Source organism: Nansenia antarctica (genome assembly GCF_963989245.1).
Source record: "Nansenia antarctica genome assembly, chromosome: 2".
In the NCBI taxonomy this organism is placed as follows: Eukaryota; Metazoa; Chordata; class Actinopteri; order Argentiniformes; family Microstomatidae; genus Nansenia; species Nansenia antarctica.
In genome coordinates this window covers 76,294,545-76,303,759 of record NC_137675.1, presented here as the reverse complement: position 1 = coordinate 76,303,759, position 9,215 = coordinate 76,294,545, and positions in this window count along the sequence as shown.

The following is a 9,215-nucleotide window of genomic DNA, read 5'->3' as shown; positions in this document are numbered from 1 at the left end:
GTCCCCCCCCAAGATGCATCCCACCACGGTGGTGTCGTCTGCAAACTTTACGATGGAGTTGCTGGGGTGGACGGGGGTGAAGTCGTAGGTGTAGAGGTTGTAGAGGATGGGGCTTAGCACGCAGCCCTGGGGGGACCCAGTGCTGAGTCTGAGGGCTGTGGAGGTGTGGGGGCCCACCCGCACCCTCTGGGGGCGGTCGGTCAGGAAGTCCTTGATCCATGCACATATAGAGTGTGGTAGACCCAGGTCTAGTAGTTTGGTCACTAGCCTGTCTGGAAGGATGGTGTTGAAGGCGGAGCTGAAGTCCACAAAAAGCAGTTATATATATTTAATCTTCTAACAGTTCAAGGCGTCCGGCCAAACATCTGTAGTTTTATAAAGAATCAAACAAGGTGGTCTGGGGTGGTCCAGTGGTCTAGCACCGCGGTGTCGACAGTGCACACATATTATGGCCATGTCGGCAGGGGTTTGAATCCGTCCCATGCCCTCCTTACTTCTATCTGCACTATCTCTATCCAATAAAATGGAAAAAAAAAGAAGAAAAATAAATATATATATATATATATATATATATATGTTACGGTACATGTGGGAATACGGTACATGTGGGAAAACTAGGGTTAGTTTTAACCCTAACCTTAACCCTAACCCTAACCCTACCACTAACCCTAATCCTAACCCTAACCCTAACCGTAGCACCCTAGCACCTAACCCTAACCCTAGTTTTCACACATGTACCGTATTCCCACATGTACCGTAACATATATATATCAAAAAGAATCAAATGAGAAGAGATGTCAGAGTGAGGAGGTGAGGAGTGTCTGTGTGACCGACCTGGCTCCGGTCTCCATAGAGAGTGGAGCCAGCCTGAGTGCACATGCAAGAAGCAGGCTTTTTTGCTTTTAAGTAGTCAATCTATTGATAAATCAACCTTTTAGCCCCAGCCTTTACCGACCTTTCAGCTGGGCCTCTTTCAAGGACAGCTGGCTGGTCCGCATATAGAAAGGAGCAGGCAGCGGGGCCTGATCCCACAGTTGTCCAGAGCCAGGAAGGGAGGCCTCTGGCCCAGACACTGTACTCTACTGTATATAGCTCTCTTTAATGCTCTTGAACAACTGTGGATATGAACTTGGTCCTGAGCCCAAGCAGTTGAGATCCCCGGCCTCCCTGGGCTAGCCTCCCTCACTGGGCTCCCCCTCCCGGGCCTCACTGGGCTAGCTTTGCTGTCCTCCCCTCCCCTCCCTGGCCTCCCCTCCCTAGCCTCCCTCGCTGGCCTCCCTCGCTGGCCTCCCTCGCTGGCCTCCCTCGCTGGCCTCCCTCGCTGGCCTCCCTCGCTGGCCTCCCTCTCTGGCCTCCCTCGCTGGCCTCCCTCGCTGGCCTCCCTCACTGGCCTCCCTCGCTGGCCTCCCTCGCTGGCCTCCCTCACTGGCCTCCCTCGCTGGCCTCCCTCGCTGGCCTCCCTCGCTGGCCTCCCTCGCTGGCCTCCCTGGGGGGGGGGGGCGATGAGGGATTGGACTCTGGGCAGACGGACAGCAGAGTTGGCAGTTAGAGAGGCTCTGTCTGTCTGGTCCTTGGCGTTGCGGGTCAGAGTACCATGGACATGAATGCCTGCTGAATGAGATCATAGGAGAACAGGCTGCGAGGTATTTGACGAGGAGAGAGAGGGAGAGGGGTTGTTGTTCATTCCCTGGTTGGTTATAAACCTTTGGGTCTTTCCTTCAAGGTGAAGTGGTTTGCGTCAAGTGTAACGAGGCGTTAAAATAGACAGGTTGTCAATGTCGGGGTAATAATCTGTGTGTGCGGGACGGGTGTGTGTCTGTGTATCTTCCTGAATGCTTATGGAGGGAGTTAATGAGAAGTAGGCCAGAGGTACATCAGGAAGAGTTGTCATTATGGTGGTATGGCCTAGTCTGTCTGTTGGTGAAATGTGTGTCAGTGTGTCACTGCATAGAGCAGCTCTCCTCTCCTTACATATTAAGGTTAGGACAGGGAGTAATGTACCCAGACTATTTAGAGCCAGGGTGCGCCCCCCACACCTGCTGAAAATGATTTACTAGGGAGGGTCTCTGGAATGGTTATGGTTAGGAAGACTAACAGAGCTCATTAACAGGTCTAGTTGTAATTTGAGTATATGTATATTGTATATTGAGTATGATGCCCTAGATATTGCTTTGGGGAGGGGGGGCTTTGCACCCTGTTGTAAATGTTACAGGGGAGGCTGGGGGAGGTAGAAATCGGAGGACAGGCTCATTGTGATGCATGGAACAGAATTAGGAATTGTTTCAGACACGTGTTTGATACCATTTCTCACTCAGTTCCATGCATTACAAGGAGCCTGTCCTCCTACGATTTCTGCCTCCACCAGCCTCCACTGAAACTTAGATAACGAGTGTCGATTTCATTCACCTTGATTTATATATTGCGTTGCTGCCCTTATTGGTTCATATTGCTGTGATTGTAATTGAGCTCTGCATTAGATAAACGTTGTCTTATGACAGATCGGAGCGTGACTCCGTTCCACACTGATACTACGCTTTACTGTTGCGGTTCAATGAGAGTGCAGTGCTTCAAATTACAGCGTTGATGACAGGGCCTGATGTTTTTGTCAGAATCGGATCTTTGTTAACTGTTTTGAAGCTTAGAGATGATTAGTGAGTTATATCAGAGACTGAAACCTCCTTCGGTTGTCTAATTGGCTGAACTTCAACCGTAGGTTTGATGAAGTGTATGTTTGCTGTGTTGTTATTGGTTCATAGGAGAGTGCAGTGCTTTACATGACAGGGTCTGATGACAGTGGTCGTAAGTCAGCTATTCTATTATGTAGCTCTGGGTGTGTCTGATTGGTCTAGAGAGTTCTCTGACCAATCAGAGCTTCTCTTCTCTATGTTTTCACTATGAAGATATTGCTGTTAGGCTATGCATCAGTGATAGAGGATGAAACTTCCTTCAGTTGTCTTGCTTATTCTACTGCTGAACTTTAAACATACCATTTGTGAAGTGTGTGTGTGTGTGTGTGTGTGTGTGTGTATGTGTAATCCATGTTAAGTGTGTGTAACATGTGTGTAACATGTGTATACTCTGTGTCTGACTTAAGGAAGTGAAGTAAGAACAACATAAGAACCAATGCAATATTATTTACGATATGTTGAGAAATTCAACATCCTTTTATTTCATTTCTCAATCTTGAAATGCACCCATCTTCCACGATGAATATTAGTGTCTTTACATACATGTCAAAAAGAAGAGATGGCATCAACATAGACACACCACTCTCCTAAACACCACACAAGCATCGTCCTTTTCTTTTCTTTTCTTTTCTTTTTTTTTGTCTTTTCTGTCTTTTTTCATAAAACCATTAGCAAAAACACAAACATTACTGATTAATACACATTGAAAAAACAGGGAGGAGGACGGGGGAGAGGGGATACATGTCATCACAGTCAAAGACACAGTTAGAGAAGAACAGAACAACACTTATTATACAAAAAATAATTAAAATAAAAAATGGAATAAACATTACAGTGTTTTCCGAACAAGGGAGGAGAACTTTACATTTATACAGAAGTGCCAAAAAAGCCAAACATGGTACATAGACTTTAGAAAACTCAGTGATCCAGTGCTAGAGTTTTAATGGTTCCCAAGAAGTAATAATAAATGAAGGCCAGAGGGAGGACACCCCCAGTGTTTCACAACAGAGGCACATTAGAAAGAAGGGAAATCCCTATTTCATGAACAAAAGTAGGGATTGTGTTCTTTTTTTTTTCTTCTTTTTTTTTGGGGGGGGGGGGGATATTAATTAGATCAGCTTCAATCAGGTCTAGATCTGGATTTCTTGGTTTCATGGGGTATTTATGTAATACATTATTGGCCGTTGTTTCAGGGGTCTGAATTAGGCCGTATCTGCCATTTATCTTGTGTCTCAAGGGCAGTGGGGTCACTGCCTGGTCAGACTGCTAAAACTCATATTTCACATCAATGAGCGTAATTGGAGAGGGCTCTGTGTGTGTGTGTGTGTGTGTGTGTGTGTGTGTGTGTGTGTGTGTGTGTGTGTCTGTGTCTGTGTGTGTCTGTGTGTGTCTGTGTTTGTGTCTGCATATGATAGAGAGAGGACTTAAGCTTAAGCTTGAGCTCAGTGCATTGTGTTGTGTGTGCTGATATAATTTTGATTATATTACTCTATATTTAAAAAGTACACTCTCGCCCATACGTCCCCACATTACAGTGACTTGGGCTTCATATTACCGTTACAAGGTAAAGTCTGTTCCTGTGAGCTTTTTTTTTTGCAGTGATCGGCACTGGAAAAAGGAGAATAAATACATTGGGTTAGAACATGGAAACAATAGACTATGTGTAGCGTGTTGCTGTCTCAGACTGAGGCAATGCTGGTGAATTGATTAACCCCATACTTCTAAAGTATGGTCAATAAGAAGAGACCTAACATCAAAAGTAGCTTCTTGCCTGCAATGTAGTGAGGCACTACAGTGCTGTAGTGTGCAGTCTCTTCATTCAGTGCTAGTGGCTTTCAAACGCTGCTGGCCACGTTTTTGTAAACAGGGAATTAACAAGGGATTATGTTAAACCGTTCTTTTTTTATTTAAAGGGGGGGGGGGGTTGCAACAGTAGACACAAAGTGACAACAACAGGATAGTCACCGTCTGATCTCCCCCTCTCTCTCTCTTTACCTCAACAATTCTATCATTTCTTTTTTGTGACGTTTTTTCTTTTTTGTGTGAAGTTTTCTTCGTACAAAATATATATTCATATATGATATGTATTTTTTATATATTACAGTATTATACAAAACCAAGTGCTTGAAAAAAGAATGGTGATGATGGGCTGAGTAATGGAAAAGGGAAAAGGGGACATGTGGATTGGTAGAGGTAGGGTTGGGGAAGAGGGATGGAACTAAGTTTTGCCTCTTTGGTCAAGGGAATGGTCCCCAGAATGTTGCTGTATTTGTTTAAAGGCGGATAGCCATGTGTATGTTTGCTTGTTGGGCACCATAGGAACGGGCGCTAAGAGAACACACATGGTAACGATCAACTCTATTGTCTTTTGAAATTACCAACTGTGATTTTACTGATTTAACGTTCGTTCTTAGTTGCCATTGTTGTGTTGGTTGAAATGATATGAAAGTTGATAGGGAGTTCCATACCTCCTCTCATTATAAAAACAAAAGTGCGTCTGTAATTATGGAGCAGATGCATGATATTGACAAAATCTGTACAAATATATATACACATATAATACAGTCCACCCAGGAGTCCAGCCCTGTTTTAGGTGTGGGTTTTAGTAAGCAAGTCCAGCTTCCTGGTCCCAGGGCTTAAGTATAGGAGGTGAGGATGGGTTAAAGGGATTGTGATACTTTTAGGGTCAAGAGGAGAAAGGGAAAGCATCTTTTTTCTTAGGGCATCCAAGACACCCCATCTTGTGAGGAGCTTAGAAAAGTTTCTGTCCCTTTTAAGTGTCTATAGATGGAGTCTTCTCCTTTAGTCTCGCCTCTTGCTACGGTTCTTTTTCCCACCTTCTTTCCTTGCAGGCTCGACTGGTGTTGTTTCCTGCTTGCAGAACCCCTCTGGGGTCTGGCTCTCTCTCTCTTTGCTGCTCTGCTGGTGTGTGAGGGCCAGATAGGGGTGCTGAGGGAGGAGAGGGGAAGGTGATGGGGTGGTGGGAGCGTCCTGCTGGGAGCCACTCCCACTGGAGCTCATTGCCCGATGTTTGAGCCTCAGTTTGTGGGGCAGAGCGGTGCCCTTCACTTCCCCTTGGGAATCCCTGCTTTGGCATTGGAAGGAACCCTGCAAGGAGGGTAGAGGGGAGGCCGACAGGTGCATACCAGACAGGTTCTGGTGATGGTATCTCCCTGTTTCAGAGCTGAAGGAGGACGGGGAGGACTCCTCGTCGTCAGTGGAGGCCTCTTTATCAGAGCTGCGGGGGTCTCCGTCGCTGGAGGACGTGTCCTTACCGGAGGTCGAACGTCCCTGGTAGTACACCTCGCCCCTGGGCCCCCCCTCGTAGGTCAGCACGGGGGGCTCCTCTTCGTCCCGGGCGCTGAGGAAGGAGTGGTGAGGATGGTGGTGGTGGAACAGGTGGGCCTTGGTGACCTCGTCGTGTTTGTGGAGGAGTTCTGGAGCGAGTCCGTCTGGGCCTGAGTCACGGGGTCCCCTCTGGGTCTCCTGCTCCAGCTGGTGGTGCTGCTGAGCTCTGTACACCGGCCTCTCCTGCCTCTCTGCCGTCTCGCAGTCGGAGTAGTCATATGCAGGGGAGTCTAATGTCTTCCTCTCCAGCTGCTTGGTCACCTCCGCCAGGGTCTCAGAGCTCTCTGTGGAGGCCTCTCGGGGTTGGGCCATGTCCTGGTGCCTGTGGCTCTCCACGGGGTAGGAAGCACTGCTGGAGCGGTAGAGGATGACACTCCTCTGGGCAGCAGGGGGTGGAGGAGGGGGGACGGCCTGGCTGGCGACAGGGGTCTGCTGGTGGGAGTGGTGGAGCTGCTGGCTGTGGTACACAGACTCCACCTCCTGCTGGTGCTGTTGGTGCACGACGGCACTGAGGCTGCGGTGGACGTTGAACATGATCTGAGTCGTCGTGGCACTGCTGCCCATCTCCATGTCCATGTCCATGTCCAGCCCAGGTGCTTCCTGTTTGATCTCGTAGCCTATTGGCTCTGGGCTGTTACGGGAGGAGCTGTCAGACATGTCTGAGAGGGAACCGCGGGGGGAGTACTTGACCAGCTGGCCATGTCCCTCGCCGCGGCCCGACTGCTCCGTCTCCGACGAATCAGAGTTCATCATCACCTGGGAGCCGCTGGAGTAGCCGCTTGAGTAGTAGTGATTGGAGGAGGAGGAAGAGGAGGAACCACCGTTGCCTCCTCCATTGTTGCCTGCGCCAATCTGCTGGGTCTTCTCCATGTAGGAGGCGGTGCTAATGAGGCCGAAGCGGAGCTTCAGTTGCAGCAGCTCCGTCCTCAGGCGCGAGTTCTCGTCGTTCAGCGCCATGACGCGGTTCTCCAGCACCATGTCGTTGAGGCGACGCTTCTCCCGCGAGCGCTTGGCTGCCTCGTTGTTCTTACGCCGCTTCTCCCAGTAGGAGGCGTCCTTCTTCTCATCAGAGATGAACTCGCGCTTGCGTCGGCAGCTCATGCTGGATTTGCTTTTGTTGGAGCGCCCCTGGCGGGAGGGGCTGCCTGGAGGCGAAGGGATGGACTCCTCATAGTTGGAGAAGGTGTCTAGGTTGTCCAGGTTGTTTTGGCTTGACGCCTGGAGTTGGGAATTCAGGATTTCCATTGTTGCACAGTGGGAGCCCCGTTGGGGGAAAAAAGCTGGGAAAGCTTGGTTGGATGCTTTGTCTTGAAAGTTTTGTCTTTTAAATCGAGTTGAAGTTCTCTTTAAGATTTACGTCAGTGAATGAGCTTACAGTTCAAGTGTCCAAATGGGCCAAACGGTCAGGAAAAGGTGAAACTCTGCGTTAACACCCTTCATTTATCCAACGTACGCGGTCTTGGACACTGTTCTGGTCGATCTCTCAACTCTCACAGCTTAAAAGTGGGTCAAAGCCTCCTTGAGGAGAGACAAACCAAATCCCCTCAAATTCCTGGAGTCTGAAGAATGTTGATGACGAGATTCGCCGAGAGACTCTGACCTTTCTTCTCCTGTTTGTTTTAGAATTATTTTTTTGGGAGCCGTGGATGTGCCGTGGCCTATAGCTCCGGGCGTGTTGCTAGATGTAGGTCACTCTGTCTACCTCAGCTTGTCAGTCTCTTGGGGAGGGGCGCAGCCTCTCTCTCTCTCTCTGCTTCTCCAGTCGGTTGCAAGATAAAAGGCTGTGGAGACAAAGAAAGAAAAAGGCAGATCTGTTAATCCATGTACACTGCATATATATTTCATACTTTTTTTGGGCATGTCTGCTGATCAAAGAGTTTTGAGGGAAGGGAGGGAAGAAACAGTTGGCAGCCTTGTCTCACATGCTACTGGTTTTAATCTATTGTTGTGCATGTCTGGCTTAGGGTGAGTGGTAACCCCTGGCAACCCATGAATAGTCTCCAGACCCTGTCTGACCTCCTGGCCCAGCTATTGATCTGCTCTGTCTGTGGCTCATGACCTCTGACCCCTAACCCTGGCCTTGCATGTTGATGTTGACTTGTATGATGTAACCACCATGAGGCAAGGGGGCTCATTTCTTGAGCTGAGGTTATCATTGTGGAGCAAAATAAGATTTTGGGAGGTTGGGTTATTTTTATTTATTTATTTTTAGGCTAAGTCTTTTTCATATGAGGTCATCACACCATTTGTGACATTAGACTCCCTTCTGAATAAAGTTTCAATACAACATTAATCATAACAGCATGTCTGGCGACTGCATAGAGTGCACATGACTTCCATGTGAATTCAGAAAATTACATCATTCTAACACATGGAATGAGTGAACTTCTTAAAAACAAAATTGTTATTGGCTTAGCTCTTGGCTGGCCTGGATAGTCTTTGGGACCAACTTGTTTTTAAGAGCTAGAGCAGAGAATCCCCCAAGTGCTGGGTTTCCCCTCAATCCATTTCAGATTTCTCGGTCTGGAGCAGGTTCCAAAACAACCACCGTAAAGGAAAATCCCACGACACCAACGCAAAAATATCCCCATTACTTCCAAAATATTTGAAATAGCACATCCTGCACTTACCCTAGTTAAGAGTCAATAAAATGGAGCAAACTTCAACAGGATTTTGTATAAAGAAAACCAATCCCTGTCAGTCAATAAATGGCGGACAGACAAAGGTTGCAGGCCAAGGATAAAGAGGATGTGGGATTTCTAGGTATGGGAGCAACAAGGGAGGTGGCGCAATGATGAATATAGGTCAAGCCTCAGGAAGGAGGGGGCAGGAGATGAAAAACAGGACGGGGCAGTAGAATGTGCAAAGGGGGCAGTAGAATGTGCAAAGGGGGCAGTAGAATGAGCGGTAGATGAAGGGGGGGGGGGTGGGGCAGGAAAATTAGCCGTTGGCTGAGGCTCACCAGGGTGGTCACCCTAATAGCTATGAGGTTGTCTGAGCATGCATGCACACACACACACACACACACACACACACACAGATACACACACACATACACACGCAGGGAGTTCCCTGTAATGAGCTGAACAGGTGTGTCTCTGGCCAAACCCTTTAGGGTGTACCGGATTCACACACATAATCCCAATGGCTTTAGCAGTCTCTGATCCATGACTGTTTGGC